Genomic DNA, 20,181 nt, shown 5'->3' with positions numbered 1-20,181 from the left:
CAGGCGTTACACCGTGCCCTCTGCAGAAGGCCATGTAGGCCGGGATAGTGTTTTAAAAATTGCTGGACAACCAGGTTCAACACGTGAGCCATACAAGGCACGTGTGTCACATTGCCCTGAAGAAGGGTCGCAGACTGGTTTGCATCATTGTTGCACCCGACCTTCCCTGACTGCTGGTTGAGTGTAGACAACCATTGATGAAACTCGGTCTCACTCTCCAGAGCTAACCGTCCACAATTCCTCAGCGGTGTCTCACATTTCCACTACATTTCAAAGTAAACATTTGACCGCCTGATGGCCTTGAGCTCTGCGGCCAGCATAGTAAGGAGGTGTGTGGGATTCCTTGGGCGCAGTTACAAGGAAGGGTGGCCTGACCACACAGGGTTTGGGCCGAGGTGGAGGACCCACACGAGGTTGAGGAGACAGAAGCAGTGGAGGAACTTGTACATACAGAGGAAGGATTGACACACAAGTCGTGGGGACGGCAAGACTTGTACAGCAAACCCTTCTCCATCTCTCACCATAGTTACCCAGTGCCCAGTCAGCAACATGTAACTCCCCTGTCCATGCTTACTGGTCCAAGTATCTGTCGTGAAATGCACCCTGTCACACACAGAGTTTCTCAAGGAATCGGTGAGGTTGTGTGCGACCTGCTGTAGTAGCGCGGGCACGCCTTTCTTGGACAAGGAGTGACGACTGGACATCGGCTCTTGGGGCACTGCAATGGGCATAAGGTCTCAAAAATCCTCGGTCTCAAAAGGGTGCAAAGGCAGCCTTTCTGTTGCCAACAAGTTGCAGATGATGAAACTCAACCTCTTAGGCATGTCATGCCCTTCGAAAATCAGGTAAAACACAGCGAGGGGACTCCAACCACAGTCTCCCTCGTTTCCACTAATTGGGCCACCCACACCCCACTTGACTGGCATCACTTGATCCCCCTTTTCAAAATGAAACAGATGCTTTGCATGAAGCACTCTCAAAAATACGCATGCCTTTCGCCTCCCTCGGATGACCCAGGGGAAGAAAAGTCCTCTGAGAGCCATGACTTGTTCATCTTGGTTCTTTTTTCAAAAGCGAGGGGACTCCAACCACAGTCTCCCTCGTTTCCACTAATTGGGCCACACACACCCCACTTGACTGGCATCACTTGATCCCCCTTTTCAAAATGAAACAGATGCTTTGCATGAAGCACTCTCAAAAATACGCGTGCCTTTTGCCTCCCCTGGATGACCCAGGGGAAGAAAAGTCCTCTGAGAGCCATGACTTGTTCATCTTGGTTCTTTTTTCAAAAGCAAGGGGACTCCAACCACAGTCTCCCTCGTTTCCACTAATTGGGCCACACACACCCCACTTGACTGGCATCACTTGATCCCCCTTTTCAAAATGAAACAGATGCATTGCATGAAGCACTCTCAAAAATACGCGTGCCTTTCACCTCCCCTGGATGATCCAGGGGAAGAAAAGTCCTCTGAGAGCCATGACTTGTTCATCTTGGTTCTTTTTTCAAAAGCGAGGGGACTCCAACCACAGTCTCCCTCGTTTCCACTAATTGGGCCACACACACTCCACTTGACTGGCATCACTTGATCCCCCTTTTCAAAATGAAACAGATGCTTTGCATGAAGCACTCTCAAAAATACGCGTGCCTTTCGCCTCCCCTGGATGACCCAGGGGAAGAAAAGTCCTCTGAGAGCCATGTCCACATTGTCAGTGGACAGACACGTGTGCTTATCTGTCAGCAGACCCCCAGCAGCACTGAAGACAGGTTCCGAGAGAACGCTGGCTGCAGGATACGACAAGATCCCCAAGGCGTACGTGGCAAGCTCAGGCAATTTATCCAGATTGGAAGCCTAAAATGAGCAGGGCTCAAGTTGCACAATAATGGCATCGACGTTTCCTTGCATATACTCATATATCTGTGTGTCCTCCTCTTTTTCCTTGTCCAGCTCTTTTGTTTTCGCATGAGTATATGTCCTTGTTACTTTCCTATGTGTTTGTGTTGTGAGTTGTTTGTCACCTTTTGGACACCTTTGAGGGTGTTTTCTAGGTGTTTTTCTGTGTTTGTGATTGCCTGCCATTGTTTCCTATGCGGTTCGAGTTCGGTTCGTCGAACGTTCGACGAACCGAACTCGAACGAGACCTCCGTTCGACGAACCGAACTCGAACGAGACCTCCGTTCGACGAACCGAACTCAAGCCGAACCACGACCGGTTCGCTCATCTCTAGTTAGGAAAGCATTAAGATAAAAATTCATAAATAACGTACCTTTGCAGTAGAGGTCATGATAAATAAGTAAATAATAAACATTCCAGTTATGGATCTGATAGAATAAATCCTGAGAGTTGTATGTTTAAAATAAATAAATAAATAAATAAATCAAGATATATATATCCAAGGGAGGAAAGAGATTTGTCTTCTTAATGTGTCCAACAGAAGGAAAAGGCCTGTTTGCCTTAAGGTGGCTTTACACACTGCAACATCGCAAACGACATCGCTGTAACGTCACCGGTTTTGTGACGTAATAGCGACCTCCCCAGCGACATTGCAGTGTGTGAAAGACATCAGCGACCTGGCCCCTGCTGTGAAGTTGCTGATCGCTACAAATCGTTCAGGACCATTCTTTGGTCCTTTGTTTCCCGCTGTGCAGCAAAGTCTCAGTGTGTAAAGGGAACTTAAAACACTGGAAACGAGTGATGTGTCACAATATCTGTCAATCACTATTCTCTGTCAGTCGGTCTCTCCCTCTCGGTCTCTATTCTCTCTCTGTCGGTCCGTCACTATCTCTGTCCCTCTCTCACAGTCTGTCGGTCATTTTCCCCTCCTCTCTCATACTCACCGATCCCCGATCCCAGGCGCGGCGCTGCACGGCATTCACACTGCTGCGGCGGCTTTTACTATTTTGAAAAAGCCGGCCGCTCATTAAACAATTTCGTATTCCCTACTTTCTCCGCCCACAGGCGCCTATGATTGGTTGCAGTGAGACACGCCCCCACGCTGAGTGACAGGTGTCTCACTGCACCCAATCACAGCAGCCGGTGGGCGTGTCACTATGGAGTATAGAAATAAATAAATAAATAATTAAAAAAACCGGCGTGCGGTTCCCCCCAAATTTAATACCAGCCAGATAAAGCCATACGGCTGAAGGCTGGTATTCTCAGGATGGGGAGCCCCACGTTATGGGGAGCCCCCCAGCCTAACAATATCAGTCAGCAGCCGCCCAGAATTGCCGCATACATTATATGCGACAGTTCTGGGACTGTACCCGGCTCTTCCCGATTTGCCCTGGGGCATTGGCAAATCGGGGTAATAAGGAGTTATTGGCAGCCCATAGCTGACAACAAGTCCTAGATTAATCATGTCAGGCGTCTCCCCGAGATACCTTCCATGATTAATCTGTAAATTACAGTAAATAAACACACACACACCCGAAAAAATCCTTTATTAGAAATAAAAAACACAAACAAATTCCCTCATCACCAATTTAATCAGCCCCAAAAAGCCCTCCGTGTCCGGCGTAATCCACGGACCTCCAGCGTCGCTTCCAGCTCAGCTGCATGGAGGTGACAGGAGCAGCAGAAGACACCGCCGCTCCTGTCACTTCCACGCAGCTAATGAAGACAGCCGTGCAATCGTCTGAGCTGTCACTGAGGTTACCCGCTGTCACTGGATCCAGCGGTGGATGCAGCGGTGGCCGCGGGTAACCTCAGTGACAGCTCAGCTGATCGCGCTACTCACCGCCGCTCCGGTCAGCTCCAGGCAGCAACTGAGGTGAGTAGCGCGATCAGCTGAGCTGTCACTGAGGTTACCCGCGGCCACCGCTGCATCCACCGCTGGATCCAGTGACAGCGGGTAACCTCAGTGACAGATCAGACGATCGTGCGGCTGTCTTCATTAGCTGCATGGAGGTGACAGGAGCGGCGGTGTCTTCTGCTGTTAGGCTGGGGGGCTCCCCATAACGTGGCGCTCCCCATCCTGAGAATACCAGCCTTCAGCCGTATGGCTTTATCTGGCTGGTATTAAATTTGGGGGGAACCCCACGCCGTTTTTTTTTTAATTATTTAATTATTTATTTCTATACTCCATAGTGACACGCCCACCGGCTGCTGTGATTGGATGCAGTGAGACACCTGTCACTCAGCGTGGGGACGTGTCTCACTGCAACCAATCATAGGCGCCTGTGGGCAGGGAAAGTAGGGAACACGAAATTGTTTAATGAGCGGCCGGCTTTTTCAAAATAGTAAAAGCTGCCGCAGCAGTGTGAATGCCATGCAGCGCCGCGCCGGGGATCGGTGAGTATGAGAGAGGAGGGGAAAATGACCGACAGACTGTGAGAGAGGGACAGAGATAGTGACGGACCGACAGAGAGAGAATAGAGACCGAGAGGGAGAGACCGACTGACAGAGAATAGTGATTGACAGATATTGTGACACATCACTCGTTTCCAGTGTTTGACTAGCTAGGTCGTTCTGCAGGTCCGGATCGCTGTTGCGTCGTTGGCCAGGTTTGCCTGTTTGACAGCTCACCAGAGACTCACCAGAGACTTTGTAGCGATCCCGGCCAGGTTGGGATCGCTGGTGGGATCGCTGAAAGTCTCAGTGTGTAAAGGGGCCTTTAGTGGGAGGAGGAAAATACAGGTTTTCCACTAGAGTTTCAGGTTACGAGGGGGGGTTAGTCCTATCTATTTAAGTTTTACTTTACAGGGGGTTTCTTGTGAAAAGAACAGCCCAAGCATGGTCATGTTTCTTTAAAAAAAAAAGGGCTTTCTGCATTTAATTCATTCCAAATTATATTGGAAAAAGGTCATTGACAATAGTTTTTTTTTTTTATTTTACTAATTTTATCCTAAAGGAATAAAACTTAATTGTGGAGATGTTTAGATTTATTGGTAGATAAAGAGCATAGGAAGCTGTGTAATCAGATGGATTTCTATGGTAAATCAACATTTTATGGTGATTTCCTTAGAAAATTAATTTTTAGTTCATGCATCTGTTGCCAGATGGCCAGTATGTATAGAAAAGTAATAGTATTCATGGACAGAATTATCACAGAGATGCTGAAAATTTGCTGATAATGTCCTCAATTTTACTAATATGGACGTCGCTATATCCAGAGGTTGTGTTGCATTAGTGATAATAATAATCATTTTTATTAATGATCTTATTAATAAGTTTAATAGTTTAGTACAAGGTATGTGGATGATTTATGGCATTCTGTTTTCATGATATTTAATGGCTTGAATAATCTGCTTTCTTATTATAAGGAAAGATTGTAATGCAGATTTCTGTGGTTCAAGCGAAGGTTGAAAAGTTATTGAAATAGTTTTCCATTATAAGTTACAGATAATAATAATAATAATAATAATAATAATAATAATAATAATAATAATAATTATTCAAGTTACAGATAAAAACAATATTTATGTTGTTCCCAGTTAGGTACAATCTGCACATTGTGACTTTTATGCCTGAATGTAGAGCTCCGGTGCCACACACTTTTTGAATCTAATTATGTTTTGGATAATAGATTCAAAAAGGGGGGGAAAGATGATGTGGAAAATCACACATTATGTAAGGTTTTAATTTGTTCATCAATTGAGTTTTTTTATTAACTTTTCTTTATATTTTTATCTGTAAGGAGGATACAGCAGATTTACATATATCTCATGATTGCTCTGATGTAACAAGAATTGTCAGGTTTTCAACATGTCTCAGATGAACCCATTGCTAATGCAGATTTTGAGTTTTTCCATGGATGGATCCAGATACCAAGATGCTGATTGATTCTACACTGGATATGCTGAGGTTACGCAACATGAGGTAATAAAAATCGAACCACGCGCTCCTCTCCCATCGGAATAGGAGAACGAGATGAAGATTTGCGATCACTGTGGTTCGTAGGGCGGAGGGGGGAAAGATAGTCCAATGTGGATTGTGACATGATAAACCTATAAAGACCGTAGAGTGGGTGTGAGCCCAGGTGGAGGCTCTCCTGTTATCAAAGGAGCCAGTGACTGATGGAGCTGGAGGAGATGCTCGCACAGGTGCAGACAACAAAGAAGCAGTGAACGGGCCTAGAGTTGAGATTCCTTTACCAAGCAGACCAGTACCAGTACCTCGGTGGCTCCTGTCACGTCCGTGACATAGGTGAATACTTGTGTTTTTAAATCCCTACAGAAACAAGTGATTCAGCAAGGAATGGAGTGTGAGACGCAGGGAGCAAGCTGACTGAGGAAGGTCTGTGGATAAAGGGCGGTAAGCTTTCTCTGCCATGAGCGCTCTACTCAATAATGGCCCAGATAACACATGTGACAAAGGTGTTGGGATGGACAAGATATGGGCGGCACCACTACTCAGTACCCACGTGGCCAGACTCACTCAGTTTTGTAAGATGTGGGCCTATTAAGGTAGAAAAACTGTAACGACCTCGTAGCAACACCCCCCTCATCCGCTCTACTGCTCCAGTGATTGCAGATTAGTCATATACAGCTACCATGAGAATTTTTATATGAGTTTTGTGCTTGCTGTGTAAATTTCTTTTCAGGCCTGCTCTGAAACATATCCAGTGTGGAAAACATTACTGCTGAAAAACTCATGATGCTGGTGTGGTGCCCCTGACCTGGTCAGGCAACACTGAGTACTGAACCCATGCTGGGGGCAGTACAACACAGGGAATCCAGAAGGCTGACCGAGGTGTGATCACACAAGTGCATAGTAATCAGGTCTCCCACATGGACCTTTGAGTGGACCCCTGGGGAATTCAGGAGGGGGCGAAGCCTCCACCTCCACTCAAGGGGTGTGGTAGAGAGCCTGGTTGCTAGGTGGGGTAGGCAGGCACAGAGGGGAGGGAGTAGTGAGCCAGTTAGTGAGTGCAGCTCAAAGAGAGCAGTCGCAGAAAGCAGACCCTGGAGCCTGTGACGATCTGACAACGAACGTGCAGTGACTACTGACAGGGGAGATAGGTCACCTGGTAGTGCCACCCGAAATCCACCCAAGGCTAAAGAAAGCAAAGGGATGGCTGAGTACAGGGACTGCCAGGGAGGTACCAGGCCCGCACGGGTTGCAGGTTCCCAGAGCAGGGGCCCATTCAGTTGGCCTGCTCAATCTGCAGGTGGGGGTACTTCTCGCCCTCACCACCACACCAGCGTCCGGAGCCACGTAGCAAAGAGAGGACCCATAGCTCACAGGAGGCAAGCAGCCGGAGTGACCTGGTCCAGGCTACAAGCAAACGGGCCGAAAAGAGGGGAGAATAGGCAGCAGCAATTTTCCTGGGCGACCCCAGCAGAACTACAAGTCGAGGTCACCCCAAAACACCAGGGCTAGGAAGGCGAGTTGGTGGTCACCCTTATCAGTCAGCCTAACGGAGTACCTGGTTTCCTCTGGTTAATCCCAGCTACGCCCGGGTTACTTATCCTGCCACCTAACGTGAGTAAAAACCCTGAAAGACAGTCTTGCTGTGCGTGTGAGTCATTCTGTGACCTGTGGTTCCACACACCTACACAGGGCCCTGGGGCCTGCCTCACCCTCAGGAGGCTACTACAACTGGCTGCACCTACCAAAGGCCCCAGGCGTCCCCTAATCTGCAGTGGCGGTCACCCTGACCGCAATACCAAGAGTGGCATCATGAAACTCCTAAAGAAGAAACTTACCTATGACCAGACTGTCCCTCCACGTGGAGTCCCTGAAGGTAAATGCAGACCTGGGCTGGACTCCACATCTGGCGTCACGAACAGGATAAGGACTAGACCTGTTAAGACAGGTGACCATGTGCCTGGGCGGTCCGCTTGAAAAATTGGAAGCGCCGCCATATTGCCACCATGAAAAGCGCGCCAAAGAACAATAAAAGCCTGCGCTAGAAGAAGTAGTCACCCACGAAGAGGTGTGGCTACCCAGAGAACCCCTGCAGCGCTCTGACCTTGCAAGTGATGAAGGCGGAGTTGTCCAGAGACGGCGGAAAGAAGAAGTCACGAGGCTGCAGCAGGAAGTGAAGATGGAAGGTCGTGCAGAGGTGACACTGAGAGCAGAAGAAATGGCGTCTGAAGACAGAAACCCAGAGCCAGGCTCCGCTGCTTGGTGGGACTGGGAACTTGCTCAGTTCTGCGAACGCCTGGAGGCGAGAATGATACAACAGCTCAGGGAAGAATGTGCAGCGCTCTGAGAGCTGGCTACAGTGGTGTGGGCTTATGAGAAGCGGACCGCACGACAGATGCCACACCGGGCGGCGACCACCCAGACCCCGATGATGCTGCCTATGGGTGAGTCATGTGTTGCCGCTGCCTGCACGAGTGCCCCGACCCCCGCGGCCACGTCCACGAAGATCCCTGCAGCGATGCCCAGCCCGGCCCGCCAAGACCAAGCCGCAGCAGCGATACCCTGCCTGGCCCGCCAAGACCAGGCCGCAGCAGCGATGCCCTGCCCGGCCCGCCAAGACCAGGCCGCAGCAGCAATGCCCTGCCCGGCCCACCAAGACCAGGCCACAGCAGTGATGCCCTGCCCGACCCGCCAAGACCAGGCCACAGCAGCGATGCCCTGCCCGGCCCACCAAGACCAGGCCGCAGCAGCGATGCCCTGCCCGGCCTGCCAAGACCAGGCCGCAGCCACGCCAGGCTCGGCCCGCCAAGACCAGGCCGTAAGGCCATCTACCTCGGCCTGCAAGGCCAGAGCAGACACCGCTCCCCAGTCCAAGGAACCGGGTCCCACGTCCCCGCCGGAAGGAGAAGACCCGGAGTTTCTCAAGTTTAAGGCAGATCTGGAGGCACGGTTCCCCAAAGAAATGGTGGACCGTTATCTGCTCCCCAGGCGCTCACCCAGAGTGTCCTCAGTGACTCCCACGGCTGAAGGCCCGCTACCCTGTCTAGAAGAGGAAGGCCTGTCCCCAGCGCTGCCGTCCGAGGAGTGCTCAAAAGAACTAAGGGGGAGGGGAGGCCCGGAGGCTGAAGTGGCAATCCCAGAACAGTCAGAGGAGGATGAAGCACCCTGTGAAGCTGAAGGGGGCTTGGAGCCTGAAATGTTGCCATACTCCCGCTGGGATGAGGAGAGCCCGATAGCCTCTGAAGATGAACCTTTGGCCATCACCATACCGCGCGTGTATGTAACCTGGGAGCCTGCAGTCACCAAGAGCCCCACAAGCAGAGCACGCCGCCGCAGAGCAAAGCCCATCCCTACGCAAAAGTCCCCAGAGCAGAAAGAGAGGGAAGAGGTGACGGCCAGGGATCTAGAAGAGAAGCGGTTCCTGAGAAAAGCCCGCCACCAGGTGAGAGGACCTCTTTCCCGTGGTGTGGTAGAAGAGTTCAGCCTTAAGTCAGGATATGGCTTCATTGTCGCACCCGGTATGAAAGAAGGGATATTCGTCAGTAGAAGGGATGTAAGAGCCCACCTGCCAAGAGGACACCCCGGCAGAAATCTATAAATGGGAGACTTGGTGGAATTCACTAAACATCAAGGAGAGCGTGGATGGTACGCACTAGATGTTACGCCATGCCCTAGAAGTCTTGATTGTGGTCCAGCAGAATCCACCCAACCAACCCTAAAGTCAACAGTAATAACAACAGATAACGATAAAGAAAGAAAAGAAACAGAAGAAGAGGATAGAGAAATAGAAGACAAAGACAAAGAACCAATGGAAGATACCACTACAGATGACGATGACAGAAATGTAGAGAACGACAGGTGCCACAGCCCTACAGGCCCAAGCCCTGGTGAGGAGTAATCTACAGTTAGGTCCAGAAATATTTGGACAGTGACACAAGTTTTGTTATTTTAGCTGTTTACAAAAACACGTTCAGAAATACAATTATATATATAATATGGGCTGAAAGTGCACACTCCCAGCTGCAATATGAGAGTTTTCACATCCAAATCGGAGAAAGGGTTTAGGAATCATAGCTCTGTAATGCATAGCCTCCTCTTTTTCAAGGGACCAAAAGTAATTGGACAAGGGACTCTAAGGGCTGCAATTAACTCTGAAGGCGTCTCCCTCGTTAACCTGTAATCAATGAAGTAGTTAAAAGGTCTGGGGTTGATTACAGGTGTGTGGTTTTGCATTTGGAAGCTGTTGCTGTGACCAGACAACATGCGGTCTAAGGAACTCTCAATTGAGGTGAAGCAGAACATCCTGAGGCTGAAAAAAAAGAAAAAATCCATCAGAGAGATAGCAGACATGCTTGGAGTAGCAAAATCAACAGTCGGGTACATTCTGAGAAAAAAGGAATTGACTGGTGAGCTTGGGAACTCAAAAAGGCCTGGGCGTCCACGGATGACAACAGTGGTGGATGATTGCCGCATACTTTCTTTGGTGAAGAAGAACCCGTTCACAACATCAACTGAAGTCCAGAACACTCTCAGTGAAGTAGGTGTATCTGTCTCTAAGTCAACAGTAAAGAGAAGACTCCATGAAAGTAAATACAAAGGGTTCACATCTAGATGCAAACCATTCATCAATTCCAAAAATAGACAGGCCAGAGTTAAATTTGCTGAAAAACACCTCATGAAGCCAGCTCAGTTCTGGAAAAGTATTCTATGGACAGATGAGACAAAGATCAACCTGTACCAGAATGATGGGAAGAAAAAAGTTTGGAGAAGAAAGGGAACGGCACATGATCCAAGGCACACCACATCCTCTGTAAAACATGGTGGAGGCAACGTGATGGCATGGGCATGCATGGCTTTCAATGGCACTGGGTCACTTGTGTTTATTGATGACATAACAGCAGACAAGAGTAGCCGGATGAATTCTGAAGTGTATCGGGATATACTTTCAGCCCAGATTCAGCCAAATGCCGCAAAGTTGATCGGACGGCGCTTCATAGTACAGATGGACAATGACCCCAAGCATACAGCCAAAGCTACCCAGGAGTTCATGAGTACAAAAAAGTGGAACATTCTGCAATGGCCAAGTCAATCACCAGATCTTAACCCAATTGAGCATGCATTTCACTTGCTCAAATCCAGACTTAAGACGGAAAGACCCACAAACAAGCAAGACCTGAAGGCTGCGGCTGTAAAGGCCTGGCAAAGCATTAAGAAGGAGGAAACCCAGCGTTTGGTGATGTCCATGGGTTCCAGACTTAAGGCAGTGATTGCCTCCAAAGGATTCGCAACAAAGTATTGAAATTAAAAATATTTTGTTTGGGTTTGGTTTATTTGTCCAATTACTTTTGACCTCCTAAAATGTGGAGTGTTTGTAAAGAAATGTGTACAATTCCTACAATTTCTATCAGATATTTTTGTTCAAACCTTCAAATTAAATGTTACAATCTGCACTTGAATTCTGTTGTAGAGGTTTCATTTCAAATCCAATGTGGTGGCATGCAGAGCCCAACTCGCGAAAATTGTGTCACTGTCCAAATATTTCTGGACCTAACTGTATGTAAAGTAAAGCAAGAAGTTGAAGTTCCATTTTTTTTGCAATGTTTACAGAAAACGTTTAAGTCCAGAGCCCATATGAACTTATGTGAGAACCCTTCCTAAGCAAGATTTGCACCTGGTTTTGTGCAATTATACTACGGACAATACGCTATGAACTGGCTATAGCGACAAACTCTCGCAGTGTATGATAGTTACCTAAAATGGTACAACCACCTGGCCATGCCTGTTTATGGGGCCTGGCTCATCTGTGACCAGAGACCACACCTGTTTATGGGGCCTGGCTCTCCACCACAAAGAGGGTACCCTGTCTGCATCAACTGTGGGAGCCGCCTCTACATCCTGCCAGAAGAGGCCAAAGGCGCGGCTCCACAAAGCAGGGTATACCCTAAAAACCACCAGACTACGAAAGCCACCTCTACATCCTGCTAGAAGTGACTGAAGGCACGGCTCGACGGGAGAGGAAGATTGGAGGAAAGGCTGGGATACAGATGGCCCAGACCTGGTTACCAAAAGGACCGGTGACCTGCCTCCTGAGAGGGTTTTGGGTGGGTAACGGACTTGTGGTTGGAGGGTGGTGATGTATGGTACCATTGTATGGTTTATAATGTTTTAAATTCTTTTACCGTTTTATGCATTTTAAATGTTGTCTTGCAGCCCGAGGACGTGCTGGTGATAACTAAGGGAGGAATGTGGTGCCCCTGACCTGGTCAGGCACCACTGAGTACTGCACCCATGCTGGGGGCAGTACAACACAGGTAATCCAGAAGGCTGACCGAGGTGTGATCACACAGGCGCATAGTAATCAGGTCTCCCACATGGACCTTTGAGTGGACCCCTGGGGAATCCAGGAGGGGGCGAGGCCTCCACCTCCACTCAAGGGGTGTGGTAGAGAGCCTGGTTGCTAGGTGGCGTAGGCAGGCACAGAGGGGAGGGAGAAGTGAGCCAGTTAGTGAGTGCAGTCGCAGAAAGCAGACCCTGGAGCCTGTCACAATCTGACAACGCAAGTGCAGTGACTACTGACAGGGGAGATCGGTCACCTGGTAGTGCCACTCGAAATCCACCCAAGGCTAAAGAGAGCAAAGGGGTGGCTGAGTACGGGGACTGCCAGGGAGGTACCAGGCCCGCACGGGTTGCAGGTTCCCAGAGCAGGGGCCCATTCAGTTGGCCTGCTCAATCTGCAGGTGGGGGTACTTCACACCCTCACCACCACACCAGAGTCCGGAGCCACGTAGCAAAGAGAGTGTCCATAGCTCACAGGAGGCAAGCAGCCAGAGTGACCTGGTCCAGGCTACAAGCAAACGGGCCAAAAAGAGGGGAGAATAGGCAGCAGCAACTTCCCTGGGCGATCCCAGCAGGACTACAAGTCGGGGTCACCCCAAAACACCAGGGCTAGGAAGGCGAGTCGGTGGTCACCCTCATCAGTCAGCCTGACGGAGTGCCTGGTTTCCTCTGGTTAATCCCAGCTATGCCCGGGTTACTCTCCCTGCCACCTAACGTGAGTAAAGACCATGAAAGACAGTCTTGCTGTGCGTGTGAGTCATTCTGCGACCTGTGGTTCCACACACCTACACAGGGCCCTGGGGCCTGCCTCACTCTCAGGAGGCTACTACAACTGGCTGCACCTACCAAAGGCCCCAGGCGTCCCCTAATCTGCAGTGGCGGTCACCCTGACCGCAATACCGAGAGTGGCATCACGAAACTCCTAAAGAAGAAACTTGCCTATGACCAGACTGTCCCTCCACGTGGAGTCCCTGAAGGTAATGGAGACCTGGGCTGGGCTCCACACTGGTGGTATGTAAAAATGGAGTTCCTAAAAAGTGGTAAAAGTACATATTCTATAGCAGAGGTCATTATAAAGATCTTACAGTACGTGGGGATGCCCCTGATTAACCCCTGTCTGCCACTGTGAAGAAGGGAGAAACACGTTGGGCTTCTTTCAAGCTAAGTGTCTGACAAATATGCGTTTATTTTATTAGCCTGATTGTCGATTGGACAGTGGAGGGTCTGTGATTGGATAAGATCTCCTCATGACTTTACTTGGCCTTAGTATTATTATATTGGTACAGTGGGTACATGTTATACATGTGAAATTTTGAATTTCTTTTAGGGTTTGGTCTTTGAATTTGCTGTATCATATTGATTTAAGCTACCAAACAGCTATGTAAAATACAGAGTTAAATAATAATAATAAAGTTTATTTATATAGCGCCAACATATTCCGCAGCACTTTACAATCCGGTGGGGGTTGTATAGACAAATACAAAATAGTACATAATTCAACAGCTACAGTAGGAATGAGGGCCCTGCTCGAAAGCTTACAATCTATGGGGAAATGGGGGGACACAAAAGGTGAAGCACACTTGTAGATCTGGCCGGCCATCGTTATGCTAGTTTATTGGTTACATATAAAGATGAATGATCTGGTCTTTAGACAGTAACCTTTTGGGTGCCCTTACATGCTATTGGTTGTATGTAAGATGTGAGGACAGAAATAGGAGAGAGAAGGGTGCGAGTAGCATTTAGAAGGTGGGACGGGGGAGAGTTAGGTTAGTAAGTTATTATGATAAGCTTGTCTGAAGAGATGTGTTTTTAATGTACGCTTAACAACTTGGGGGCTGGATTGGAGAGTTTGAATATTTAATCTTTGGGAATGAATTGGATGTATATAATTGCATATTGATGCCGCTTTATCCACTGTATCTCACGGCTTCTATATTCCCTTACTGACATTAGCAGCACGTATTAGCTTAGCAGTGTAGGGATAGGGAGGGTGAGCCGTCGGTGAGCGGGGGTCCCAATTCGCCTTATAGGGTGCTGACCTCCACTTCGAGGTAGGGAGAGTTTAGGGCTATTGCCCCAATCCCTGCCCCCTACTTTATTGGAATATTTAATTGTGTCTATAGTTACTCACATGGGTGTATGTTGTTTTTAATTTTATTTATATTATATTTCTCATAGATACTTCAGATACAGTGTGATATCCTGACCAGTGATGTACGAGCCTTACACAACTGCCTGTATAGTGTGTTAAACATGTGTATCCTCCAATTAAAGATCCTAAATCAGTGTCAGGAGCACGTGGTCTCAAGCCAGGAGACTGGGTGATCCTAAAAAAGACAAGTTAGAAAGAGCCATGAGTCAGAATCAGATGAACTGATCTAGTTTTCCCCAACCACAGCAACTTCCATGAAGCTTGAGAGAAAACCCATCTGGAGACAGCAGCCGCTGTAAAGAGTCCATCGTACCGGCAGAATGAGTGTCACAACACACATAGTGCTGGATTACCTCACATAGAACCTTATGGAGAATTTCCTTGATTGGGGATAATACATGGAAATAACCATGATAAGGGAACAATAGGTACAGGAACATTAAACAAATAAGGGCTCATGGTGGGAAAAACATTATCTGATCTGAACCAACCAATTATTTTAAGGGTTTAAGCTACTTTTTAAGGATAACATACACTTGTAGGTAACTGGTATTGTCTTATTTGTTGGTATTTGCAGCCATAAAAGTGATACTCTGTGTTACTGAAGGTAATCAGATCCATGCGTAAGGGAAATCTTGTTAAAGGCCTCTTGGTGGTAGATTATGGACCCGAGACAAGAACAGATCCATTAGAGTTGTGATACAATCAGGTGTATTCAGGTAGAAAAGTCTCGAAGACGCAGACAGCACTCAGATGTTGACTGAGAATCAGTCTTTCAGAAACAGTAATGCTAAAAGCTGCAGCATAACGGTAAGAAGCTTATTCTTGCAATTCCCTTACTCTTTTTAATCGATTCATCTCAAAATCTGGGTGAGCTCTTCGGCATTAAATAGTCTGTTCTAAGGACTGGGACATTACCTGTGCCTCTGTGAACTGTGTGTGCACGATGTGATCAACTCTCTGATCAACAATCTGTATCAGCGGGGGCAAAGGCTTAGCATTACTTGTATAGCAAATAGAAAAATGAAAAAAGTTGCAGTTAAAGCATTAGAGTCAATGTGTTAGAGGACCACGGTAGGGTCAGAAGGTTAATAAAGTATTTAGGGGGTACTTTTCAGGAGAGCCATAAGATGAAATACTTTTTTTAATTAAATGTTTTTATTAAAGTTTTACAATTTACAACCAAATAAACATTGGAGGCTATAAGATGAAATACTTAATTAACTTCTGGACATAAAGCACTGTGAGAAGTATGTTCAATGAAATTAATTCTCTATACATAAGCCAGTCAGTTTTCAGAGGAACCCAAGATGGCCCCCGATGACATCACAGACCAAACCATCAGCATGGATCCACCAGATGACATCCCTCCCATCACCATCACCATGGATTCATCCACTGAAGTCAGACCCGCCCATCAACAGCAACACAGATCTCCCCATTGGCTAGCCCATGAACTGTCCCACTAAATGAGCATATCTGAACTTGTGTACGCCCCTAGCCTATATCAAGAGGACACATGCTCTGTACTCTCTCTGTTCGGTGCCATCTCTACTGTGATCAAGAAGAGATTTTATATCCGACTGTGTCTGGTGTGATTTCTTTACACATGCACTTGGTCTACACCAATTAGGCCAGGCAGTAGGCAACTAGTGATCTCTGGTTAAGAGTTCACCCTAACGTCCAGACCACCGTCTGTCACCCAGTTTCTCCAAGGAGCCCGGCTCCTGACTTCTACCTCCTCCTTCAACTCCCTAACTTCAACTGCCCTACTCCAGACACTCCTGACCTCCCCTTAACCAACCCCCCAAGTGGGCGACCCTATTCCACTCAGGCCGTCCACTGGTGTGTCTGTTGGGTGTTGTGCAGAGTGTACCTAGGACTTTGATAGACTGCTGTTGGCAACACCGTTAGTTGGGGACCCATAACCAAGGAGGAGGTGGATATTGCACACAAGGGCAGATTGCACAATAACCTGTGACGTCCTGGTAGGCCAGGGCGTCACATTCCCCCTTGGTTAAACGTGCAGTGCAGACCAAAAGTTTGGACACACCTTCTGATTCAAATACTTTTTTTTATTTTCAGGACTCTGAAAATTGTAGATTCACATTGAAGGCATCAAAACTATAAATTAAAACATGTGGAATAAAATCCTTAAAAAAGTGTGAAACAACTGAAAATATGTCTTATATTCTAGGTTCTTGAAAGTAGCCACCTTTTGCTTTCATTACTACTTTGCACACTCTTGGCATTCTCTTGATGAGCTTCAAGAGGTAGTCACCGGAACTGGTTTTCCAACAGTCTTGAAGGAGTTCCCAGAGATGCTTAGCACTTGCTGGCCCTTTTGCCTTCACTCTGCGGTCCAGCTCACCCCAAACCATCTCGATTGGGTTCAGGTCTGGTGACTGTGGAGACCAGGTCATCTGGCGTAGCACCCCATCACTCTCCTTCTTAGTCAAATAGCCCTTCCATAGCCTGGAGGTGTGTTTGGGGTCATTGTCCTGTTGAAAAATAAATGATGGTCCAACTAAACGCAAACCGGATGGAATAGCATGCCGCTGCAAGATGCTGTTGTAGGCATGCTGGTTCTGTATGCCTTCAATTTTGAATAAATTGTCAACAGTGTCACCAGCAAAGCACCCCCAAACCATCACACCTCCACCTCCATGCTTCACAGTGGGAACCAGCCATGTAGAGTCCATCCGTTCACCTTTTCTACAAAGACACGGTGGTTGGATCCAAAGATCTCAAATTTGGACTCATCAGACCAAAGCACAGATTTCCACTGGTCTAATGTCCATTCCTTGTGTTCTTTAGCCCAAACAATTCTCTTCTGCTTGTTGCCTTTCCTTAGCAGTGGTTTCCTAGCAGCTATTTTACCATGAAGGCCTGCTAGACAAAGTCTCCTTTTAACAGTTGTTCTAGAGATGAGAAGGTGTGTCCAAACTTTTGGTCTGTACTGTATCTCGTCCTCGAGCTACAGGACATCAGAGGGTTTATTTATTTTTTTTAACTGTAAAATTGGAAAAAAAAAACATTTTTATTTTACACAATACATCTCTCATTAGGGAGGCTGGCACTTAAACGTTACTAAAACTTTGTGAGTTCATCATTCCAACGGTGGAACGCTACCGGTTTGTTAGTAGCGGAGACTCAACCTGCTCCATTGCAGCTTCTTCCTGCGACAGTCCAGTCTCAATGTGATCCCATTAACCCGCCACCCAAACAACCTGACCCCCATGCAAACCTATGATGGGTCCGTGACCAGGTTAAAGTCCCAGGCGTTGCAAAAGACGACTGGTAGGCACAGGAGGTGCAACTATTTACAAGAAAACAAGTTTGGTTGGTCACAACCAGTCCTGTAACCATGTTCCATGTTTACTTACTACAAAATATTAGTGCATAAATAAAACGAAGTCCATGCACCGGGGTACACACTATAACAAATCTTCTCGATAATCTGGTAACTTTTCTCTTTTCATTTTAACCATGTTGATTAAATTTTCACACTTTAACATGTTCTATATGGAAAACAACAAACTTTGAAAACTAAAAAACGAAAACACAGATATCTAGCAACTTGCACATTTTAAACTTTTTCACAGGTACTGCTCACTGGGAGTCTGGTAATCAACAGCGGCAGCTGGTACAACCCGCTCATCAACCATAGCGAGCCGTTTTACATCTAGGGCATACCATCCCCGCTCTCCGCAATGCCGGGTATAGGTAACCATGTCTTCAGGCTCCAGATTTCGCTCGGGGTGTCCCCTGGGGAGGTGCTGTGCGACATCCCGTTGGGACACAAACACCCCGGTAGTGAAGCCTGCCTCCTGGATGAACCTCCACCCTTGCACGGGGTAAAACCGATATACTAGACCATGGCACCGTGGCCCCGAACTCGTGAAGCAGCACTCTTCACTTGTTCTTTCTCTTATTGGTTGCTGGCGGCAAGCTTCTGTTGTCGCGGGTTTCGTATGGTTATCTCCATTTGTAGCTGTTGTTGATGTCATTTCTAGTAGGGTGCGTCAGCGTCCAGCCTCGGTTCCCTAGCTGGCTCAGGCTTCAGGTGAACTCTGGCGGCCCCAACAGCCGTTGGGATGACGTGCGGTAGTGGAATCGGCAGATCATCAGGCTCCACCTCCGCTATATCGGGTATATGTACCGACTGCTTTGCAGCCGGAGTTGCAGGGTCCGGGTGCTCCGCCTCTATGGCCGGGCTCGGTGATGCCGCCGGATCTGGTCTGGCCAGTGTCGGGGTGACCGCTGTCGTAACCGGGTCAAGGGATGGAACCGGGGGTGCTGCAGCTGTAGCTTCATATACTGGAGCTGAAGGTTCCGCTGCCGGGGTGGAAATAGGCAGCTCGGCATCTGCCGAGGACAGGGTTAGTGGCGGCGGAGTGCTCACCAGGAGTGGGGCCGGTCCGGAGGATCCCTCAGCCACATCGGCCGGATTAGGGCAATCAGTAGCGACTCTGTAACTGCTTACCCTCTCTTCACGTGGGATCTCAATCTCACGGGCTTGCACCGCCATCGCCAGGCTCCTCATCTCTTCCCTCCAGTGGTCCAGTATAAACATGAATTGCGTCCGCATTCTCCTGCACAACTGCTCAGTCTCTTCCTCAATCCAAGTCGCGGTCCCGGGAACAGCACGTTCTGGTGATCAGCTCCACTCCGCCATCTTGCCTCTGCGCTGTCCAGGAACGTTATGACAGAGTCCTAGTGTCCCTGCTTTTCTTCCGCTGCTGCTACATGCCATCACACCCCCTCGGTTTTCACTCAGCACTCTTCTCGATTCTGTGGCCCTCTGGGAACATCCGGTTCTGGGCTCACTCTCAGGACGAAGGGCGAGGCTTCGGCTTCGCGCTTTCGCATTTTGGCACCAAAAGATGGTGGAAAATGGTGGAATTGGCAGGAAACGGGATCTTGACTCACGGTTTCGACTTCTAAGGCACACGTCACCCAGGTAAGTGGGTTCTGCTCGGATCCTGTTCGTGACGTTAAGTTATTTTGAGTGTGTGCCAGCCTGCGTCAGCAGCCGAGCTGCTCGGATCTGGATCCACGGTGGCTCGAGGGGTCTCCGGACCCAGGGATCGTGCGGCTCCTCAAAACGAAGGGGATTATTTACAGGGCATGTGTTAGAGTTCGTGATGCCACCCGTAGTTTGTGGTAATTTGGAGAGTACCACCGCTGCAGTTGGGAGTACCCGGGGGCGATGGAATGCGGCAGGCAGGTGTTAGGTCCCTCCACGGGTAGGGGGAATGCCCCAGGACTCTATGATGGTGTTGGGGGAATGCCGTGAGGAGTGCAGGGGCCACTTTCGTACTCATTCAGTCCATAAAGCTGACACCGACAACTGGATAAACCAAAGTTCTGGACACCGCTGCCGCTGAGGGGAGCTGGTTCAGGTCCTGTCCCCGATGGTGTTGCCTGGTGATCCGTGACCTGCCTCCTGGCACTAAGTTACTTCTCTGTTGATCCCGGTAGTGTGGAACTAGCTGGGTGCCACTGCACAGTATGGCTAACTGTGGGGGCTTGCTCTCAGGGTTCACACTTGGGATTTTCTGGACCGTATATGTGGAAAGTCCTATCCCCCTCATTGTGCTAGTCCCCAATTTTAGAGCAGGTGGAGAACGGATCTTGAAGGCTCCATTCTCGTCAGGTCAATTGTCAGGTTGCCTGAAACTACTCTCTGACCTAGGGTCCACGTACCCCGTCGTGCCCTGGTCCCAGCCCGGTGATGGTGCAAGGCCGCCGGCTGTTCTCCTAGACAGTTCCGTGACCCTTGCAATGATCCCCTGCGACCAGGGGTCCAGCTCCTACTAGGTCCAGACCACCGTCTGTCACCCAGTTTCTCCAAGGAGCCCGGCTCCTAACTTCAACCTCCTC

General features: G+C 48.5%; 1 protein-coding gene across 1 annotated transcript in view; it reads right to left on the bottom strand.

The window, feature by feature from the left end:
* PDE4DIP (phosphodiesterase 4D interacting protein) overlaps positions 1–20,181 on the bottom strand; it is a 1,984,767-nt gene that overhangs the window by 1,497,210 nt on the left and 467,376 nt on the right. The window lies entirely within an intron of this gene.

The sequence above is a fragment of the Anomaloglossus baeobatrachus genome, chromosome 8, assembly GCF_048569485.1.
Source record: "Anomaloglossus baeobatrachus isolate aAnoBae1 chromosome 8, aAnoBae1.hap1, whole genome shotgun sequence".
Classification (NCBI taxonomy): domain Eukaryota; kingdom Metazoa; phylum Chordata; class Amphibia; order Anura; family Aromobatidae; genus Anomaloglossus; species Anomaloglossus baeobatrachus.
This window is presented reverse-complemented; position numbering and strand designations above follow the sequence as displayed.